At 46.5% G+C, this 22,253-nt stretch overlaps 1 long non-coding RNA gene across 1 annotated transcript in view; it reads left to right on the top strand.

The window, feature by feature from the left end:
- Window positions 1-21,338, top strand: part of LOC146862123 (uncharacterized) — a 36,799-nt gene extending 15,461 nt beyond the window's left edge. The window contains exons 2-3 of the long non-coding RNA XR_014978102.1: window positions 19,040-19,089; window positions 19,941-21,338. This is a non-coding gene — a long non-coding RNA (uncharacterized LOC146862123). The remainder of the gene's footprint in view (window positions 1-19,039; window positions 19,090-19,940) is intronic.
- The last annotated feature ends 915 nt before the right edge of the window (window positions 21,339-22,253 follow it).

Consider the following 22,253-nt stretch of genomic DNA (forward strand, 5'->3'; position numbering starts at 1 on the left):
GATATCTAACAACAATGTTTCATAGTGGGATTCATTGGAAGGACAAGTTATTTAACGCGAACCATATCAACAAATAACGGAGGAATGAATCCATACAGAGGGAACACAGGGAGACCAAGAATGCAAGAGAGAGTTGTATTTTCAACACATGATGGACATATTACGTCATATCTACATATCATATAAGTTTAAAAGCACTGCGTGACACTTATTGAAAGTGTAACCAACAAAATACTGTGCACAAGTGCTCGTGGAATTTGTGACGGCGCAAGTGACACATGAAGTGGTATGTACAGCGGTGAAAGGGCGCAACAGAAAGAACAATGGTACATTGATTATGTCAAAGTTTTAGGGCATTTACACAATTGATGAAGAAATTATAAAGGAACATTAGAGCAAATGCCCATGGTACAATGCGCCAGAAATAACGCTGTGTGGTCTTAATTGGAGGAGTCAGGCGACTCGTACCGGCCAGCACCCGACCTTGGACCCCCTCCCGACGATTCAATCGCCTCCTCAATTCTATTCCATTGATTGCGTCCTCCTCCTCCAATTAAGACCCCCTGGGACCTGCCCATACCCCCTCTCGGCTGTTTCCTGCCGTTTCCAGCCCTCCGGCTCCGTAATTCACTGTCCCAAATATGTGTAACCAGTCCTGATGATGGCCTAGAATACTACAGGCCGAAACGCCGTCGACTTCCACATTATGTCTAGGAATGTCTTTTTGCCCCACACAGCCTTTTAATTTTGCTGAAACACGCATTGACCTGTTCAAATTCAGTCGCAAACTCAAGTTGAAAAAATGGCATTTATTGAAACCGGATTCACATACCTTACAAGGAAGGACTCCTAGTTAGGCGAGGGGCCGAGAGGAACTCTATGAGGGAGTACACCCTCCCGTGGGTAAACACTAAGTCACTAGAAGTACTCCCGTGGTTGACCAGTCAGCAAACAATATGTGTAGCTAACTAAAACAAAACAGAATGATGGTATACCCTATCTGAAGTGTGTAACACCACCTAAGTGTGGGAAAGGAAGCAAGTCCTTTTGTTATTATATTCCCTCACACACCCTAGTGGTGTCATGCTTCATCATCGGGACATCCCGACGCCTAAAAGTCAGGGTGGGCTCAACCAATATTTCAGATAGCACTTATTGAGATGATATTTGGCCAGGGGGTTAAAGATTAAGAATCGGTGTCAGACCCCAGTTTCCCTTTATTCTTGGGTCTGGCACTGATAGTAAAAACAAAAATAGAGGGTTTCCAGGGATATTATGGTCCTAGGACCCTATTGCCAACATGTTTCTGTCCTTGTTGCCCCATAAAGGGTGCACAGACTTTCTTCAGGGCGTGCACCCCCTGGAAGATTAAGAAAGTACAAGGGATATTCCCTACACTACTATGCAGTAAGGGCAGATAGCTGCTCCTTATTATAAATCTATCGATTTGTAGATAAATTCACTCCATCTGTGAAAAGCAGGAGAAAAGACAAACAACATATATAGCGCGTTATATCCTGCTTAGCATTGAAACACAACAAACATATGTGTATACCTCTGTTTTTTCACATCATCATAGGTGAAACACAAATAGAATGTGCTCGTAATTAGAGCATAACCCATCATATATGTGACACACATTATTGTAGCGTGTGAATACATGGGTGGCGGTGATTTACCGCATACTACTTTCATATACTCTTTGATGCGTGATGTGTAGACATCAGTCTTACCAGTCGGACTTACAAACATGTACACTAATTTAAAATGAATCTATCTCTCACTCATTCTCATCACAGTAAATACGTACTCGCATATACTCATTTTACACACAGTGTAGCTTACCCCAATTAGGGAGAGGATAAACCCCATGTGGGACCTCTATATGTAGGGTAGCCCTGTAGTCACACTCTGTAGATCCACAAAGCACAAAAATTTGAATCGGTACATCCACAGCCACGCCATCGGTATTTTGTAAATATCGTTTACATCAAGGATGTTGAGCCCAACAAGTTGTTGATGGAATATGAAAGAGAAGGGAAAAAGGAAAGGTAAGCAAAAACTCGATCGTTGTTCATCTGTGTCCCAAAAGCATACCTCCTCTACTCATACCACACGTTCAGACTACTCACGCCACCAAAGGTCCTGCCCCGTAGAGACACCTGTTCGGTAGTGGTTCCCACAGCTTGGAATCATTCCTTTGTTCGGGGCCATGGTTTTTAACTTGTTTGCGGAGCCTCGGTAGACGATCCCGTCTGCTTCCGGAGGTCAGTGGCCATGCCCCCACGCGCAAGTGCGTACTACGCGTGTGCCGCCTGCGGACATCTGGGAGTTGTAGTTTAGAAGTTAAGTATTTCCGTGGTTTCATGGGAATAGACTCCCTAATGTTATTCGTTTATCTGCGGATATTCATTAAAGTGAAAATATATGTATTTTCAAGCACACTGGGGCTGATGTTAACAAGTCATGATAAACTATCCCGTCTATTTGTCGGGGAAAAAGAGGGGGAGAGAGACAATGCCGAAAATTCGGATCCACGTGTATCATGGATTCCGCATTATGGAGTATGAAATTTGTACTTAGCGATGTAAAAACTATACATAATTGAAATGTCACCAGGAGATTATATAATCTCTAATAAATATACCTATAAATCATATTTGTAATATTTAAAGACTGTGTCGTTGTAGGCCCTAGGTATATTGTAATAATTAGGGTTGTTTCTTTGCCTTATGGTCTGAATGTATTATAAATAAGTGAGGGGGTAGTTGTTAACGTAGCACAGGTAATACAGCGATCCTGCTAGTTGAATCAATGGGTGCATATCGGTTTGTTACTATGTGGTGGAAAAATATCCACAACTCCTGCTCAGGGCATTTGTGTGTTGTAATTAGTGACATAGTATATACTCCTGATAAACGGTTACAATACCGTGGCCACCTCAAAATAGGAGTGTGCTCATATCCCAGGGTCATTATGGTTGTTTTGGAGGGGTCTCACTGTGCCACCTGCTGAGGTTTTTTACAAGATTATTACACTATTTACCCAATACTTATTATTGATTATGAGGTCTATATACAGACTATGGTTGTTTGTATCCTCATATTGATCTAGTGCATGGGTCACTGCAGAGATTACTTGTTTCTATTTAATTGATTCCATGGAATGTGGTCGTTCAAACCGGTCATATGAGTTTTTAATCTGTAGACCCATCTCTGTTCTCGTTCTAAGAGGTTTTTAGAAACATTGCCATCTCCTCTGACTTTTTCAATCACGGACCACCACAGGTCACTGTCTGAGTGTTTTTTCTCTACATAATGTGCAGTGAGCCTGGTTGCTGATATGGACCTTCTGATTGTGCTCCTATGTTCGTTTATACGTACTTTTATTTTTCTCCCTGTCATCCCTATGTACATCAATTGGCACTGGCATTTTATTACATAGATAACTTTGTCTGAGTTACAATTAGTGTGGGACCTCTGTTCCCATTTATGGTGCATACCCAGATCTATTTCCTTAGTATGTTCCGTAAATGCACATGCCACACAGGATCCACAGGGATAGTGGCCCATAACTTGTGGTTGATTCCAAAGAGTACTTTGGTATGGGATTTTCATTTATTGTAGATCTGTGTGAATCAGGGCATCTCTTAAACTTCTGTTCCTTCTGAAGGAGAACATGGGTTTCTCAAAGCTCAATTTGTTTGATGTTAGCATCGACCATTTCTTATTTATGATTTTCTTAAATTCATTAGATGATGCATTGAAGGTCGTTACGCAGATAAGAGTATTAAGTTCTGCTTTTTGGTGGGTTTCAAGTAAAACCTCCCGCGGAGTATTTCGGGATCGTTTTTTTGCTTTCTCTATGATTCTTTTAGGGTAGGATCTTTCTTCCAATTTCTTTGTCAATATTTTTGCCTCAGCTTTATATTCAGTTAGGTCTGTACAGTTTCTACGTATACGTAGGAACTGTCCCATGGGTAGATTCTCTCTCAATGCACGTGGGTGGGCGCTGTTAAAATGTAGAAAGCTATTTTTATCTGTGGGCTTTGTGTACAGGGAACTGGCGATGCCCTCATCCTTCGCACTGATAGGGACATCTAGAAATGATACGTGGTCTCGATTGTGGGTCATCGTGAATTTGAGATGTGGGTTCCGATTATTGAGCCATGTGTGAAACTGTCCCAATGTGGTTACGTCTCCTTCCCATATGTCGTCTATGTAACGCCACCATTTCTTAATGTTATTTGAAAATGGATTATGGGTCCATATATATTCGTCTTCAAATTGTCCCATATACAAACACGCTATGCTTGGCGCGAATGTGCTGCCCATTGAAGTACCGTGGACTTGTAAATACAGCTGATCATCAAATCTGAAGAAATTATCTTTCAGCGCCAAGCGTAATAAGGTAATGACCCAACTCACCGGGGCATCCCAGGTCCAGTCTTCCTTATTTAAAATTGTTTCAATCGTCTGAATGCTTTCCTCTTGTGGGATGCTCGTATAAAGAGCTTCTACATCCAAATACACTAGTATGTTGTTCGGCACACGCGTAGTTCGCACTTCCGCGTGGGGGCATGGCCACTGACCTCCGGAAGCAGACGGGATCGTCTACCGAGGCTCCGCAAACAAGTTAAAAAACCATGGCCCCAAACACAGGAATAACTCCAAGCTGTGGAAACCACTACCAAATAGGTGTCTTTACGGGGCAGGACCCTTGGTGGCGTGAGTAGTCTGAACGTGTGGTATGAGTAGAGGAGGTATGCTTTTGGGACACAGATGAACAACGATCGAGTTTTTGCTTACCTTTCCTTTTTCCCTTCTCTTTCATATTCCATCCACAACTTGTTGGGCTCAACATCCTTGATGTAAACGCTATTTACAAAATACCGATTGCGTGGCTGTGGATGTACCGATTCGAATTTTTATGCTTTGTGGATCTACAGAGTGTGACTACAGGGCCTCCCTACGTATAGAGGTCCCACATGGGGTTCATCCCCTCCCTCATTGGGGTAAGCTACACTGTGTGTAAAATGAGTGAATGCGAGTACGTATTTACTGTGATGAGAATGAGTGAGGGATAGATTCGTTTTAAATTCGTGTCTACATGTTTGTAAGTCCGACTGGTAAGACTGATGTCTACAAATCACGCACCAAAGAGTATATGAAAGTAGTATGCGGTAAATCACCGCCACCCATGTATTCACACGCTACAATAATGTGTGTCACATATACGATGGGTTATGCTCTAATTACGAGCACATTCTATTTGTGTTTCACCTATGATGATGTGAAAAAACAGAGGTATACACATATGTTTGTTGTGTTTCAATGCTAAGCAGGATATAACGCGCTATATATGTTGTTTGTCTTTTCTCCTGCTTTTCACAGATGGAGTGAATTTATCAACAAATCGATAGATTTATAATAAGGAGCAGCTATCTGCCCTTACTGCATAGTAGTGTAGGGAATATCCCTTGTACTTACTTAATCTTCCAGGGGGCGCACGCCCTAAAGAAAGTCTGTGCACCCTTTATGGGGCAACAAGGACAGAAACATGTTGGCAATAGGGTCCTAGGACCATAATATCCCTGGAAACCCTCTATTTTTGTTTTTACTATCAGTGCCAGACCCAAGAATAAAGGGAAACTGGGGTCTGACACCGATTCTTAATCTTTAACCCCCTGGCCAAATATCATCTCAATAAGTGCTCCCTGAAATATTGGTTGAGCCCACCCTGACTTTTAGGCGTCGGGATGTCCCGATGATGAAGCATGACACCACTAGGGTGTGTGAGGGAATATAATAACAAAAGGACTTGCTTCCTTTCCCACACTTAGTTGGTGTTACACACTTCAGATAGGGTATACCATCATTTATTGAAACCGACCAGATCCCGAAATCATCAGAGTAGGATGGGTGCTGATAATGACATGGACTTGAATATAAGTGATGTGGACAATCTTGTAATGTTGTCTTTATACAAGGACCTTGTATAAAGACCACAAGACCTTGAAAACTTTCTAAATAAGAATCATTCATAGATTTACTTGCTGTTTTGAACGTTCTATTTCTGTGGTCTAAGCAGAAAAGTCTGTAAAACACGTTGTTTTTGTGTTTACTTCCTGATTTACAAGCCTGCGTGACTGTATGATTGGACAAGACTGTCTGGAATGTAAGAATAGTATGTCAGTAGTGAGTGAATAATTGGTGTGGTGTAACTTTTACGAACTTTTTTTGTGTATTGTGATTCTCTCTTTTTTTATATAAAAAAATTGCTTCGGCTATAGGAAGGTCTAACATTTCTAAAAGAATATCATTAAAATATTGATTAACTCAAGCAAAAAACAAGTCTTTGACACGTTCTGTTTCACCTTCAAAATGTGTCCTTTTAAATAGAATGGAGTCTGAAGACTCAGTGCAGTACTAGCAGTATTATTGTTTAATCTAAACGTAATTGCAGCACCTTGACAGGGTATAAGGAAGAATCTGCCACCATGATAGAAAGATTCAAAACCAGAGGTTATCCTACATGGGTCCTGAATAAAGCAATACGTAAGGTGGAACAAATAGAGAGGATAGAAATACTTAAATCAAGTACGGATGTGGAGTCTGAAATGACTTCACAAGAGGAGACAACTAGAATCATACTAACATACAACAGAAATGCTAGGGGTATCAGGAATATACTGACCAAGAATTGGGATATCCTTAAAAGTGATCCCAACATAGGTTCAATCATTAGTGAGAAACCATGCATCACCTATAGAAAGGGATACAGCTTCAGGGACAGACTAGTACATAGTGATGTTACCATCTATAACACCATGAAAAAACAGGGACTTAAAGGCTTTTTTCCCTGTGGACACTGTAGGGCGTGCAGAAACAGTACCATGAAAAAAGAGAATCGAGATGGAGGGGGCAGGGTTAAACCCATTACACAGTTCCTTACTTGTGTAACCCCGTTTTTAGTATATTGTCTTGAATGCCCCTGCAAGTTGAGATACATAGGAAGTACAGTCCATCCAGCTAAGAAACGCGTAATGGAACACATGCGGGCTATCACTAATTGTGATAAACAGTATCCGGTAGCCCGCCACTTTCAAGAACATAATTTTTCTAACAACATAGGTCTTAGCTATTATGCCATGGAACATATCCCGAGATCCCCGAGGGAAGGCAACAGGGTATTGAAACTTAGACAGCGAGAATCAAGGTTCATCATTGACCTTCAGACTAAATTCCCGGGAGGGCTCAATTTGGACGAGGAATTACAAATACATTTGTATGAAAAGTAATGTGTAATTTTTCGTCAATATGCTCCTCATAACAGTTTGAGAGAAAAACTGCTTATAATGCTTTTGCACACATGAATGTTCTGTTGAACTGATTTTATCTCACTAATTCTATTATTATTGTATCCCTTTATTATATATTTTCTTCTTATACATGTCCTTTTTTCTCTTTTCCTCTCTCTTTTTCTTTCACTACAGGAGGAAAGGCAGGGACCCACACCACTTGGGTGGTACTACATTCACGGGTCCCCAACCTTTTTTCCAGAGGCACTTCACGAGTCGGTATCACGTCAGATTTATAATTGTCACTATCAGTTTCCTCTTTCTACATTGACATATGTTCTGCCCATGTCTGGGTGATTATGAGCACTGGCCCTCATTACATTTCCTGGAATCTCCTTGTAAATCGACCTAGAATTGGTTCTTCTTAAGTATGTATGGGCACTAGCACCCATGACACTGCTGCAGATATTCTTGTAGATGATGGAGGGCATGTACTGACACTTATACAACTGGTTATCATGGACACATGTCCAGCATGACTGTGTATGTCCTTGTGTGGATACAATATAATCACTTTTATGACAGTTGAATCACGCCATAATATCACTGTACAAACAGTTCACTTCTCCCCTAATTGAGGAAGAGACCGTGGTGTAATCCTCATGACGACAATTTTCATTCTAGGTCGTAACCATACCAAATTACAAATGCATTGGCATAGATAATTGACAGAACAATGTTATTCATGTATGGAGGGGATTTAAGATACATATTTTGCACACTACACACGTCACTTTACGAGTATGAGGCACCGTGATTAAATTATTCTTTCTTTCCTGTGTACGGTCTATACACGCTATTTAAAATACATGACTGACAATGAGCCATTGATAAACTGCATTTGGTTTGTATTACATAATCTGATATTATTTTAGAGGTTATTAATTTTATAATTGGTGTTACTCCCAATATTTGGTTTTTGTATTTCAAAAACGATAATACCTTTTGTTAGACCTGTCAGCCCTTTGGGTGGTCCCTCCTCATCATTATTTATTTTGTCCCACTTTTGCCTCAAACCCTGTTTGAATTTTTCCTTTTTGGGAACCACCAGACTTTTTCGTGTTGCTGCAGATTCAGGGAGCCATTTTAGCTACCCCTGAAACTTCTGTCTGAGGGCCTGGAGCACAAAATGGTGGCCACCTGTGACATCACCAGCATCCACTGGAACCTACCAGCACCTTCCAGAACATTCCAGAGCCCTGTGACAGTTGGAGGCGGTTTAGAATGTTGGGAAGCTAAGACAGAGAGTTGGCAGTTGGAGCTGGCAGTTGGCACCTGACTGGTGAAGAGTGAGCAGCAAAAACTTGAAGGAGGAAGGAGTGAAGCAGCAGGGGTGGAAACTTGTGCCTGGAGTGGGGTCCATAAACCCACCCTTGATACTAGTCCCTACTGACTGAGCCCAGCCTGGAGCCCTGTGTGGGAAGAAGCCAGAAAAACCATCCTAAGGACCTGGACAGCAGGAACAGGCCTTAGAAACAGAGAACAGCAAGATCCTGACCTGGAAACTGGTTTCCCTGGAGTCCGACGTCGAGTAGCCTGAGACACGGAGCCCGAGGTGGAGAAGCGGCGCCGACTGGGAAGCGGACGTCGTGCCCGGAGCCGCCAGAGGTCGAGAGAGGGCACCGTCAGAGGTCGTGAGGAGTACCAGAGGTCGAGGAGGAAGTCACCCGAGGTCGAGTGAGCGGCGTCATCGGAGGAGTGAAGTCCGCCCTCCGGAGTCGTCGGAGACCGAGGTGAGGTGTACCGGAGGTCGGGAGTGAGGATCGCACTCCGGAGTCGCCGGAACCTGTGAGAATCGTGCCGGAGGTCGGGAGTGGAGGTCGCACTCCGGAGTCGCCGGAAACGTAAGGAGAGGAGCACCGGAGGTCGGGAGTGAGGATCGCACTCCGGAGCCGCCGGAAGTCGACATCGAGTCAAGGCCGGCCGACGTCATCGAATCCGAGGTCGCCATCGGACCGGAGCCGCCCAAGGTCGACATCGAGTAAAGACTGCCCGACGCCATCGAATCGGAGGTCGAGATCGAACCGAGGCCGCTGACATCGAGACCGGAGCCGCCTACCGGCGTCGTCAAAGAACTGACATTGTGCCGAGGCCGCCGACATCGAACTGGAACCGCCTCACGGCGTCGACACGACTCCAGCGGCGTCGGAGCATCAGAAAAAGGGCAGTAAGTGGAGTAGAGGGCGCCTAAGGCCCTGTGGAGACCTGAGAGACTGCTCTAAGGGGCTAGGGAGGTGCTAGAACCAACCTGACTGTGCCAGGGGTGAGCTGGGACTAATCTAGAGAAGTTGTGTGGAGGGAGAGAGCCAAGTTTCTGGTATTCCCCCCTTGATCTACCTCAGTTTAGGCCTCAGCCTTGTCCAAGCCAGGGAGTAGACACCCTCAAGCCTTCCACATCCCCACAAGCTGTGCCTGGGCCAAATCAGCCCTTAGGAATTCAAAAGTGATCTGATTCCATGAGTGTCACTGTCAGCTTTTAAGTATTTATTAGGGGCACTGTATTTATTGTATTTAACCTATTTATTGTTCCACTGTATTTATTGGTCCACAGTATTTATTGATGCACAATATTTATTGGTTTACAGTATTTATTGCCTCAGAATATTTAATTGCCTGTATGTATTGCACTTTTATTTATGCCTTCAGTATTTATGATCACCCCTATTTATTGAATCATTAAGCCAGTATTTATTTGACCTGCACTATTTAAAAAGTTTGTATATTGTGATTGTTATTTATTTTATCCAATCAGCAACTAAGAGAAAAAGAAGATAAAGAAAGATATTTTCATAATTTTTACGGTGTAGAGTCGTTTTTGGAACGGATGCACGCATGGTTATTGTTTGGGTATGTCGTATGCTTAGCGCGGAGCCTGATTCCTGACCACTCGAGCCAAGCTACCACAGTGTGTCCGGAAGACCACCACCACCCTTTCAGAGTGGGAGTGGGGTATTTCCAACATAAATTGGTGTTCAGTGGTGGGATAGAGCTGTGCCTACGTATACTCAACAATAACTGTGGGTAGTCCATAGGCCTACACCGGGAGTTTTCTCAAAGCGGCCTTCCTAATTGTGGGTTTTTGTTTTTTTCCAAATTTACTCTGGTGGTGGGAGGAGGTATTATTAAAGGTACCCCCCTGCATAGTTACTGCACAAAACCTGTCCTCTAACCTGAGTGGGCGAGATGGAATTTGTACTAGAAAATCTAGAAACGTACACTGTGGCCCAACTCAGGGAGTTTTGCCAGCGGGAGGGGGTGTACTGTCCCCCAGGAGCAAAGAAGGGTGCACTCCAAACCAGCTTAAGGGCTTGGGGGGAGGCACGCCGAGAAAGCAAGGCTGAGGAGGAGGACAGGGATAGAGAGCCTGACACCGAGGGGGCTGAGATGTACCAACCTGAGGTGGGGAACCTGTCAGCGGGGCCCAGAACCATTTCCAGGAAGGGCAGCAGTGCCTCTAGCGGTGGCTTGTCTGAAGTGGAGTTAACAGACCGGAGGGAGAAAAGACAGCTCACATGGGACTTAGCAAGGCTGGAGAAGGAGAAGGAGGAGCAGAGGATGGCCCATGAATTACGACTGAAAGAAATAGATCTTCAGATCCTGAGAATCGGGGCCCAACCTGTTCCTAATGGTGGCAGCCAAACCCAAGAGATCACCAGGGAACCTAAACCATACCTGCCAAAGGACATAGTAGCTAGCTATGGGGTGGGCGACGATATCGCCAAGTGGCTAGCGGCCTATGAGGTCTCGTTGAGGGCCCATGGGGTTCCAGAGAAGTACTGGGGAGGGGGATTGTACAAGTACATGCCTCCAGCTGGTAGGGATGCGTTATTGGCCCTCGAAGAGGATGAGCAGACCCACTACCCCACCATGAAACTGGCGCTCATCAGAAAGTTTGGACTAACACCTGAAAAGTACAGACAGAAGTTCAGGGGTAGTCACAAACTGGGCACACAGAATTGGGTGGACTTCCTGGACTATGCAAAGAAGGCACTGGAAGGTTGGATTCAGGGCAGTGAAGTGAGGAACTACGAGGGGTTGTTTGACCTAGTACTGAAGGAACACCTGCTCGAGAAATGTTTCCCTGAACTGCGGCAACACCTGGTGGATAGCAAGCTGACCAGTCCCCGGAAGCTTGCTGAGGAGGCGGACATTTGGGCTAGTACCCGGGTGTCCACAAGGGGGACTGGAGGGGATACTCAAAAGGCCGGACAGGGCGCCCCCCAGAAGAAAGAGGGAGGGGAAAAGAAAAAGGGGTTCTCCAAAGGCCCCCAAAATAACTTCCAAGGGAAGGGAACAGGATTCACCCCTAGGGCTAACCCACCCAGAAACCCTAATCCTGGCCAGAGTCAGCAGCCAAGGGTTGTCCATTGCTATGAGTGCGGTGGCGTTGGACACTATAAAGGAGATCCGAAGTGCTTGAAACGACCACCCCCTCCCACTGGAGGAAAGACCCCCGGAGTAGCTAGTGTAGTGCTCGGGGAGGAGATGCCCTTAACTAAGGGAAGGGAGTGGGCGGGTGTCACTTTAGTGTCCCTGGGAGAACGGGAGATGGTTCCTAAGATCCAGGTGCCCGCAAATACCGCAAAGTATGGGCAGTGGGTCACCATCAACGGCCAAAGAGGGGAGGCTCTGAGAGACACAGGAGCCAGTATGACTATGGTGCGTAGCCAACTGGTGTCTCCAGAGCAGGTAATTCCCGATGTACTCCACCCAGCCGCGATGGCTGATGGCAGAACAGGCCACTATCCCGTGGCCGAGGTTCCCTTTGAATGGGGGGGGGTTGCAGGTTCACTTCGAGTTGCCGTAAGCCCTGCCATGCCAGTCGATTGTCTGCTGGGGAATGACATGGAGCACAACGCTTGGAAGGAGGTGGAATACCGGACTCACACCGAGATGCTGGGTACACCTGATTGGGCCTGTGTTAGCACAAGGTCCGCGACTACCCGAAGAGGGAGTTCATTTCGGCTGGAGCCTGGAACAAAGGCCCAGCCAGCTGCCAGTCAAGGGAAGAACCAAGGACAGGAGGAGCCTGCCTCGGCGTCCCCACCCCGTAGGACGGATCGGCCACCGGAGGTGGTGGACCAGGAGTCTGCGGTGGGGGACGTTACCAAACTGGAGGACCTACCCATCCCGGCCGAGTGGCACGTGGAGGGAGGCCCGTCCAGGGAGGAATTCTGCCAGGGCCAGAGGGAGTGCCCTACCCTTGAGGGGCTGAGGCGACAGGCCGAAGCCCAGGCAGCAGGGAACGTTGAAGGGAACTACAGTGTTTACTGGGAGGATGGCCTCCTCTACAGTGAACCCAAGGCACCCCTACATGGATCGTCACGAGCCTTGGTAGTCCCTCAACGTTATCGAGCCTTCCTTCTGGAGTTGGCTCACGAGATACCATTGGCAGGACACCTGGGGCAAGACAAGACCTTTGCCCGTCTTGTCCCACACTTTTATTGGCCTCAGATGAAAGTGTCGTCCGATACCTACTGCCGGACATGTGTGTCTTGCCAAGCCAGTGGGAAAACAGGGGTGAAGCTGAAAGCTCCCCTGGAACCACTTCCTGTCGTTAGCACCCCCTTTGAAAGGGTGGGCATCAACATTGTGGGTCCGTTAGATCCACCGACTACAGCTGGTCACAGGTTTATCCTGGTTCTGGTGGATCATGCCACACGGTACCCAGAGGCAATACCTTTGAGGACCATAACAGCACCTGTTGTGGCTAGGGCCCTGATGGGAATCTTTACCCGAGTGGGTTTTCCCAAGGAAGTTGTGTCCGACAGGGGGACCAACTTCATGTCAGCGTACATGCGGGCCATGTGGAAGGAGTGTGGAGTGACATACCGGTTCACCACTCCTTACCACCCCCAGACAAATGGTCTGGTGGAGAGGTTTAACAAAACCTTGAAGGGCATGATCAGAAGTCTGCCTGAAAGCCTGCGGAGGAAATGGGACGTCCTCCTACCCTGTTTACTTTTTTCCTACAGGGAAGTGCCACAGAAGGGAGTGGGCTTCAGCCCCTTCGAGCTTCTGTATGGGCACCCTGTACGTGGACCTCTCAACCTGGTGAGAGACGGATGGGAGAGAACTCCCAGAAAGCTTCCCCAGGATGTGGTGAGCTACATGCTGGCCTTCCGGAGCCAAATGGCTAAGTTGTGGAAGCAAGCTTCTGACAACTTGGAAGCCAGCCAAGCAGTAATGAAGGCGTGGTATGACCACAATGCTCACCCGGTGGAGTTGGAGCCTGGCCAGAAGGTGTGGGTGATCGAACCAGGAGAGCTTAGTGCCCTCCAGGATCGCTGGTCAGGACCCTTTGAGGTGTTGGAGAAGAAGGGTAAGGCTACCTACTTGGTGGACCTGAAGACCCCTCGTCAGCCCCTGCGGGTGCTGCATGCCAACCGCCTCAAACCCCACCACGAGAGGCCCGAAGTCATCTTGATGATGGTGACTGACGGAGGAGAGGACGTGGAAAGCGAGCCTCTCCCTGATCTGTTTGCGTCTCAAGAGAAGGATGGGTCGGTGGAGGGAGTGATTCTCTCCCCATCTCTAACTCCTGAACAGCAGGAGGACTGTCGCCAGGTCCTGGGGCAGTACTCTTCGTTGTTCTCCCTTGTCCCGGGTAGGACTCACCTGTGCGTCCATGACGTGGACACAGGAGACAGCCCACCTGTGAAGTCCAAGATCTACCGGATGTCAGACAAGGTGAAGGCCAGCATTCATAGTGAAGTCACTAAGATGCTGGAGCTAGGAGTGATCGAACCTTCTAGCAGCCCCTGGTCCAGTCCGGTGGTGTTAGTACCAAAAGCTGCACCACCGGGTGCCCAACCAGAACTGAGGTTCTGTGTGGACTATCGGGGACTGAATTCAGTGACCAAAACTGATGCTCATCCGATCCCTAGGGCGGATGAATTGATTGACCGGCTGGGAGCTGCCCAATATCTAAGTACCTTTGACCTTACTTCAGTGTACTGGCAGATCTCTTTGACTGATGGAGCAAGGGAAAGGTCAGCCTTCTCCACGCCCCATGGCCACTACCAGTTCTGTGTGATGCCCTTTGGGCTCAAGAACGCACCTGCCACGTTTCAGCGCCTGGTAAACCAGATCCTCACCGGAATGGAGAGTTTCTCTGCTGCTTATCTGGATGACATAGCCGTCTTCAGTAACAGCTGGGAGGATCACTTGCGTCACCTGCAAGCTGTTCTCCAGGCCCTGAGACAAGCTGGATTGACGATCAAGGCCAGCAAGTGCCAGATCGGGCAGGGGTCGGTAGTGTACCTTGGACACTTGGTGGGTAGGGGAGCGGTGCAACCCCTCCAGGCGAAGATCGAGGCCATCATGGCCTGGGAACCCCCCAAGACACAGATTGAGGTCCGAGCATTTTTGGGTCTCACGGGATACTACCGCCGCTTCGTGAAGGGGTACGGAACCATCGTAGCCCCCCTCACGGAGCTCACGTCCAAGAAACAACCTCGACGGGTAGTCTGGACGGAGGCTTGTCAGCAAGCCTTTGAGAGATTGAAGAAAGCCATGTGCGAGGCCCCGGTCTTAAGGGCCCCAGACTTTTCCAAGGAGTTCATTGTCCAGACAGATGCATCAGAACATGGCATTGGGGCAGTGTTATCGCAACTCAACGAAGAGGGTCTGGATCAACCCGTGGTCTTCCTATCCCGGAGACTACTTCCCAGGGAACGTGAAGCCTTTGCAGTGGTATGGGCTCTGAAGAAGTTGCGGCCATACCTGTTTGGCTCGCACTTCCTAGTTCAGACCGACCACAGACCCCTTCGTTGGCTGATGCAAATGAAGGGGGAGAATCCCAAGTTGTTGAGGTGGTCTATCTCCCTACAGGGAATGGACTTTCAGGTGGAACATCGGCCTGGAGTGGACCACGCCAATGCAGACGGTCTCTCAAGGTATTTCCGCCTTAGTGATGAGAACTCCCAAGGGGTTGGGTAGCTCTCCTCACTTTCAGCTGGGGGGGACGCGTGTTAGACCTGTCAGCCCTTTGGGTGGTCCCTCCTCATCATTATTTATTTTGTCCCACTTTTGCCTCAAACCCTGTTTGAATTTTTCCTTTTTGGGAACCACCAGACTTTTTCGTGTTGCTGCAGATTCAGGGAGCCATTTTAGCTACCCCTGAAACTTCTGTCTGAGGGCCTGGAGCACAAAATGGTGGCCGCCTGTGACATCACCAGCATCCACTGGAACCTACCAGCACCTTCCAGAACATTCCAGAGCCCTGTGACAGTTGGAGGCGGTTTAGAATGTTGGGAAGCTAAGACAGAGAGTTGGCAGTTGGAGCTGGCAGTTGGCACCTGACTGGTGAAGAGTGAGCAGCAAAAACTTGAAGGAGGAAGGAGTGAAGCAGCAGGGGTGGAAACTTGTGCCTGGAGTGGGGTCCATAAACCCACCCTTGATACTAGTCCCTACTGACTGAGCCCAGCCTGGAGCCCTGTGTGGGAAGAAGCCAGAAAAACCATCCTAAGGACCTGGACAGCAGGAACAGGCCTTAGAAACAGAGAACAGCAAGATCCTGACCTGGAAACTGGTTTCCCTGGAGTCCGGCGTCGAGTAGCCTGAGACCCGGAGCCCGAGGTGGAGAAGCGGCGCCGACTGGGAAGCGGACGTCGTGCCCGGAGCCGCCAGAGGTCGAGAGAGGGCACCGTCAGAGGTCGTGAGGAGTACCAGAGGTCGAGGAGGAAGTCACCCGAGGTCGAGTGAGAGGCGTCATCGGAGGAGTGAAGTCCGCCCTCCGGAGTCGTCGGAGACCGAGGTGAGGTGTACCGGAGGTCGGGAGTGAGGATCGCACTCCGGAGTCGCCGGAACCTGTGAGAATCGTGCCGGAGGTCGGGAGTGGAGGTCGCACTCCGGAGTCGCCGGAAACCTAAGGAGAGGAGCACCGGAGGTCGGGAGTGAGGATCGCACTCCGGAGCCGCCGGAAGTCGACATCGAGTCAAGGCCGGCCGACGTCATCGAATCCGAGGTCGCCATCGGACCGGAGCCGCCCGAGGTCGACATCGAGTAAAGACTGCCCGACGCCATCGAATCGGAGGTCGAGATCGAACCGAGGCCGCTGACATCGAGACCGGAGCCGCCTACCGGCGTCGTCAAAGAACTGACATTGTGCCGAGGCCGCCGACATCGAACTGGAACCGCCTCACGGCGTCGACACGACTCCAGCGGCGTCGGAGCATCAGAAAAAGGGCAGTAAGTGGAGTAGAGGGCGCCTAAGGCCCTGTGGAGACCTGAGAGACTGCTCTAAGGGGCTAGGGAGGTGCTAGAACCAACCTGACTGTGCCAGGGGTGAGCTGGGACTAATCTAGAGAAGTTGTGTGGAGGGAGAGAGCCAAGTTTCTGGTATTCCCCCCTTGATCTACCTCAGTTTAGGCCTCAGCCTTGTCCAAGCCAGGGAGTAGACACCCTCAAGCCTTCCACATCCCCACAAGCTGTGCCTGGGCCAAATCAGCCCTTAGGAATTCAAAAGTGATCTGATTCCATGAGTGTCACTGTCAGCTTTTAAGTATTTATTAGGGGCACTGTATTTATTGTATTTAACCTATTTATTGTTCCACTGTATTTATTGGTCCACAGTATTTATTGATGCACAATATTTATTGGTTTACAGTATTTATTGCCTCAGAATATTTAATTGCCTGTATGTATTGCACTTTTATTTATGCCTTCAGTATTTATGATCACCCCTATTTATTGAATCATTAAGCCAGTATTTATTTGACCTGCACTATTTAAAAAGTTTGTATATTGTGATTGTTATTTATTTTATCCAATCAGCAACTAAGAGAAAAAGAAGATAAAGAAAGATATTTTCATAATTTTTACGGTGTAGAGTCGTTTTTGGAACGGATGCACGCATGGTTATTGTTTGGGTATGTCGTATGCTTAGCGCGGAGCCTGATTCCTGACCACTCGAGCCAAGCTACCACAGTGTGTCCGGAAGACCACCACCACCCTTTCAGAGTGGGAGTGGGGTATTTCCAACACCTTTATACTGCCAGCGATGTGGAAAGCCACAGGGCATAATCTGTATAACTGTTCCAATATGGCCGCGGCGGTTTCTGGAGCCTGATTTAGTTTTTTGCAGAATCCGTTATTTATGTTTATTAACTTACGTTGAGTGAGATGTGCACATAATGGTGACAAATGTTTGTACTTCCATCGTGTGAACAAGGCTTTTTAGCCGAAACACGTAGCGTGGAAATAAACCTCCTGATTATCATTCTCTTTGGAGCCTGAGAGTGTATTATTATCACGTATTGCAGACGGATGGTGAATTATTTTACCGGGTGCTCTTCCGGTGTATACACCACCCTCCATGGGTCCGTAGTCTCGTCAGGAGCAATTTGGATGTGCATATATATATACGTTTTCTAGAAAAACTTCCTCAGTGCTGCCAGGAATAGTGCAAGTGCCTCTCCCACCCTCCTTTTCAAGCAACCTGCCTCACTACGATTGGTTGGAGGCAGTGTTGGTGTGAGGACACCGGAGGAAAGCAAACCCAGGAGACCGGGTTTATACTGAGCAGACACCATGCGTCATTACTGGCCCAAGTGGGCGGTGTCTGCTCCCTTCACTCCAATGATCATATATTTATTTGGTAAATGTTTATATATTTTTTCAATTATAAAATAATTTTGAATTAATACTTTATTAATTGTTTTACAGTAAATATATATAATAATCAGCGACGGCCCGTATAGGGCGTGTTACCGGGGCGGTGACGTGGGGCAGAGGAGGGGCAGGGTTGCAAAATGCGGCATACGGCCAATTGCAGGTAAGTTACGAAAAAAATAAAGAAAACGAATATCGTTGCACGCGCAGCATCGCCAAATGCGATGCAGCGCGCGTAACAAAATTCGTTACTGACCTAAGGAGAGGTATGAGAGAATTGGAGTGTGCACATTTTCATTACAATTTGAGAAATTCAAATGCAGGCACTGGGCGGCCCTTAATAAAATATTTTCTATTTGGTTACATTTTTGATTTTCACTTGTGCAAATGTGCTTCTAAATTTCTTTGTATATGCCTTGCATTTAGTATGATCTAGATTGGTGTTAAATAATGCTTTGTAAAATATAATTTCTGTTGTATTTTGTCAACGTTAGTATTAGAATGTAGACCTTAGAGTGTGCAGCATTGAAGATATTAGAACTTTCCAGCTTGGCAGGGCTGGTCGCTTATTTTGAAGCTTAAATAAATCCTGCTGTTTAATGCTTACTTCGGCATTCCCTTGGTGAAGTCTTTTTAATAACAGGTCTGAGACTTCTCAGAGCAAAGTGGTGATCCAACATATCTAAATTTACCCTGGTGAGTCTCTGGTAGGTCTGACATAGATTTCTTACTGGGTTATTCTTGCGAAATATATCCAGTGGAGAAAGTACATATTTTGGGACGTCTAATTTACTGCTGTAACACCAGTTCTACAATCATTTTTGCAAGTACATATATAGTGTTGGACTGATTTCATGTTGTAGCTCCAATCGTAAAAACATCAGGGAAAGTGCTTGGGAAGCTTTTAAAATTTTAATGATGGCTTTATTTGCAAACTCAAGTATGTGTGGAACTAAAGTACAGGTAGGGCGGTAGTTACATCAGCTTAGTGTACGATTTAGGGGAAGGTCCAGGAAGCCAAGTTAGATTTCTGATGACGGCTACTCTGTGTTCTTCTCTTTCCAGGTTCAGCAGGATGAGGCCACCGGTGACCTCCAAAAAGAGAAGAATGCCAGGTAAGGATAGAAAAAAGATCTCAAAATCTTTCCTGCATTCTTCCCTAAAGATAGGGGTTGGATTAGGTGTCTTACTCCTAGGTTAGTCCCCTTTTATATGATCCTGTTATTGGCCTGCAGAGTGCAGCAAATCAAGCCATTCACCAAAACACCTGTGTTCTCTCTTCTCTGGATTGTTATACTAAGTGCCTACTTCAAATTAGCCCCCTGGTGACAGTTTGCCCGCACTCACCCAGGATTTATTCACTTCACACATGCACCACTCCATGCCTCATCGTTGTTTTCCTTTTATTAGTGAACCAGTAATTCCAAACTGATATTCCAAAACAGAAAAGAAAACATAAAGAGAAAGAACCACCACCCAAAGGGAAACCAACATGCAGCTATTCCCCCAAATAGCAGTTCGAGGCCTGCTTCCCATCATTCACCCGGGTAGCCACAACCCTCCTGGGTTTGGCAGGCTAATCCGCGTACGCCGGGGCTATCCACTAGCCCTCAGACGAGGTGTTGTCCTCTCCACTATCCTCGTCATCTGCTCCTCAAGTGCAGTTAGCATCTGCAGGTACGTCCTCCTCTTCCCTACTTCTTGAGCTGGGCTCGTCCCCCTCTTCGTCCTTTCTACATTTCAGGATTCTGGTTTCTCCCTCCTCCGTGGGTCCTCTGCTTTTGCCCATCCTTTCTCTGTTTTTTACTTGTTTCTCTCTCCCTCTCCTTGTGTCCTCCTCGTCTTTTATTTCTTTTTCATTACCTCTTTCCTCTGTCATCAAGTCCTTCTTCATGGTCCATTTTTCTCTCGGTCTCCACCCTCTCCCCTCTACTCTATCTAATCCATGTCCTGTTTCTCTTTTCAGGCTTTCTATGTGCTCGAGAGTTGCCGCCATGGGACCTAAACTCTGTGGTTTAGAGAAGTTCCTGCTGCCACCACTAACCCCTTCACATCTGCCCTGCCTTACTTTTTTCCCTGGAAGAAACTCCTCCTTGGGATATCAGGAGAAAAAATCTACATTAATTTGTTCTCTTCCCCTTTCATGATGGATTTTAAATTGGAAAGGTTGTAAAGATATAAACCATCGTAGAAAGGTGACGTTCTTGCTCTTGTTTTTGGACATCCATCCCAAAGGGGCATGGTCATTGGAAAGGTCAAACTCTCTCCCTTTCAGATAATATCTGAGGCTCTCAATGGCCCACTTGATAGCCTTCTAGTCTTTCTCCATTATGGCATAATTGCGCTCTCTTGGAAAGAACTTCCTGATGATGTCAAATATAGTTTTGTCTATCTCATTTCTAATTGGGACAAAACTGCCCCTCGGCCCACTTCAGATGCATCGGTTTGGAGGATAAAATTCTTTGTGGCATCAAATGACTTTAAACACTTCGGAGAGTGATTTTATAACTCCCTTTCTGCCTCCTTGGTTTTTGTCCACAGATCAGTTAAGGGAGTAGCCCAGTGTGAGAATCTCAGGCTAAATGGGCGATAGTATCTCACAAGAGCATGAAACTCCCTTAAGTCCTTTTTCGTTTGGTGGAATGTGACCAGTATGACAGCTGCTACCTTAGCTTGGGGCTGTTTGACCCCCTTACCAAACAGCCAAGATATTTGACTTGCTTGACTGCTAAATGGCTTTTCCTCTGATTCACTTTAAGCCCTGCTTCCTGTGAAGTGTGTAGGACTGCTTTTAATTGGTCCAGATGTTCCTCCCATGACCTGCTATGAATTATTATATCATCCATTAAAGCTGCAGCATATTGATGGTGGGATCGGAGTAAGATATTCATCATTTTTTGGAAAGTAGCTGAGCCCCATGAAGCCCAAAGGGCAGTATGGTAAATTGATTCTGTTCCCCTGGGGTAGAAAATGTTGTTTTCTCTTTGTCCCTCTGGATCAGGGAGATCTATATTGTGCTTATCCAACCTTTTCTATCATCTTCTCAACAGGAGAAATTGGGTACATGTAAAACTTAGAAATTTTGGTTATCTCTCAGGACTCAGAACAGAGGCAGATCGATTCATCATGCTTCGGATGTAAACCACTGGCGAATCACATTTTGGGGTTTTCATTTCCAACTGTTTTATTAATATGGGTTTTAAAGTTGCATTATAGCGTTCTACTGAGCCATCTGTTTGTGGGAAGTATACCGTGGTCTTAATCTGTTGTAACCCCAGTTGTTTACTCATTTGTCCCATTAGTTTAGAAATAAATGGACTTCTTTGATCTGTGAGTATCTCTCTAGGGAACCCACACACGAAAATATCTCTACCAGAGCTTTGGCTATTTATGTAGTGTTAGGTTGACGCAAGAGAACAGCCTCAAGATACCTTGTTGCGTAATCATCCATACCTGAAACAAAGCAATACCTACTTTGAGATGGCAATAAGGGCCCTGTTATATCCATTCCTACCATTGAAAAAGGTTCCTCTATAATGGGTAGAGGACTTAGACATTCCTACCATTGAAAAAGGTTCCTCTATAATGGGTAGAGGACTTAGACGGGCTAACGGCAGTTGATAATGGCTGTGTTTTTGGCATATGCTCCACTCTCTACAGTACTTCCTTATGTGTCTGTAAATACCGGGTCAATAACATTGTCCTAGGATAATTTTTGCCGAGTTTTCCCTGCCAAAATGTCCTCCTAGCAAAATGGCTATGTGCTACGTAATGGACCTTTTCCTTACAGGGTTCAAGGACTAGCAATTGCACTGGTTTGAATTCCCCTCCCTTTCTGTATAATAACCCATTCTGTATGAAAAACTGTGGACCTAACTCATGAACATCTTCTTCGAGGCTTCTCAAGCTTCTCACAGAAGGGGTCTTCTCTCTGAGCCGCTTTGAGGTTTCTACCGACTACCATATATGTATTACCATATAGCCTCTTCTTTCCAGACAGGAAAGACAAATAGATTCCTATGTATGTCCTGTCTTTTTTGGCTCTTACTTTTCTTCTCTTTAGATTTGGGGCATTCAGTATCGTCCATCTCAGAAAAGGCTGCCTCTTCCCACCATGACTCTCCCTTTCTTCAAGAGAGTTTTAGGACTTCTTCAAGAGTCCTAAAACAGATAGGGCCCGATTCACAGAACAAACTTAAGACAAAATCCTAAATATAAGAATAAACTTACTACTTTTGCTATTCACAGAATGGATTTACGACTACTAACTTTACGTCCG

Source organism: Triturus cristatus, chromosome 2_2, assembly GCF_964204655.1.
Source record: "Triturus cristatus chromosome 2_2, aTriCri1.1, whole genome shotgun sequence".
Taxonomy (NCBI): Eukaryota; Metazoa; Chordata; class Amphibia; order Caudata; family Salamandridae; genus Triturus; species Triturus cristatus.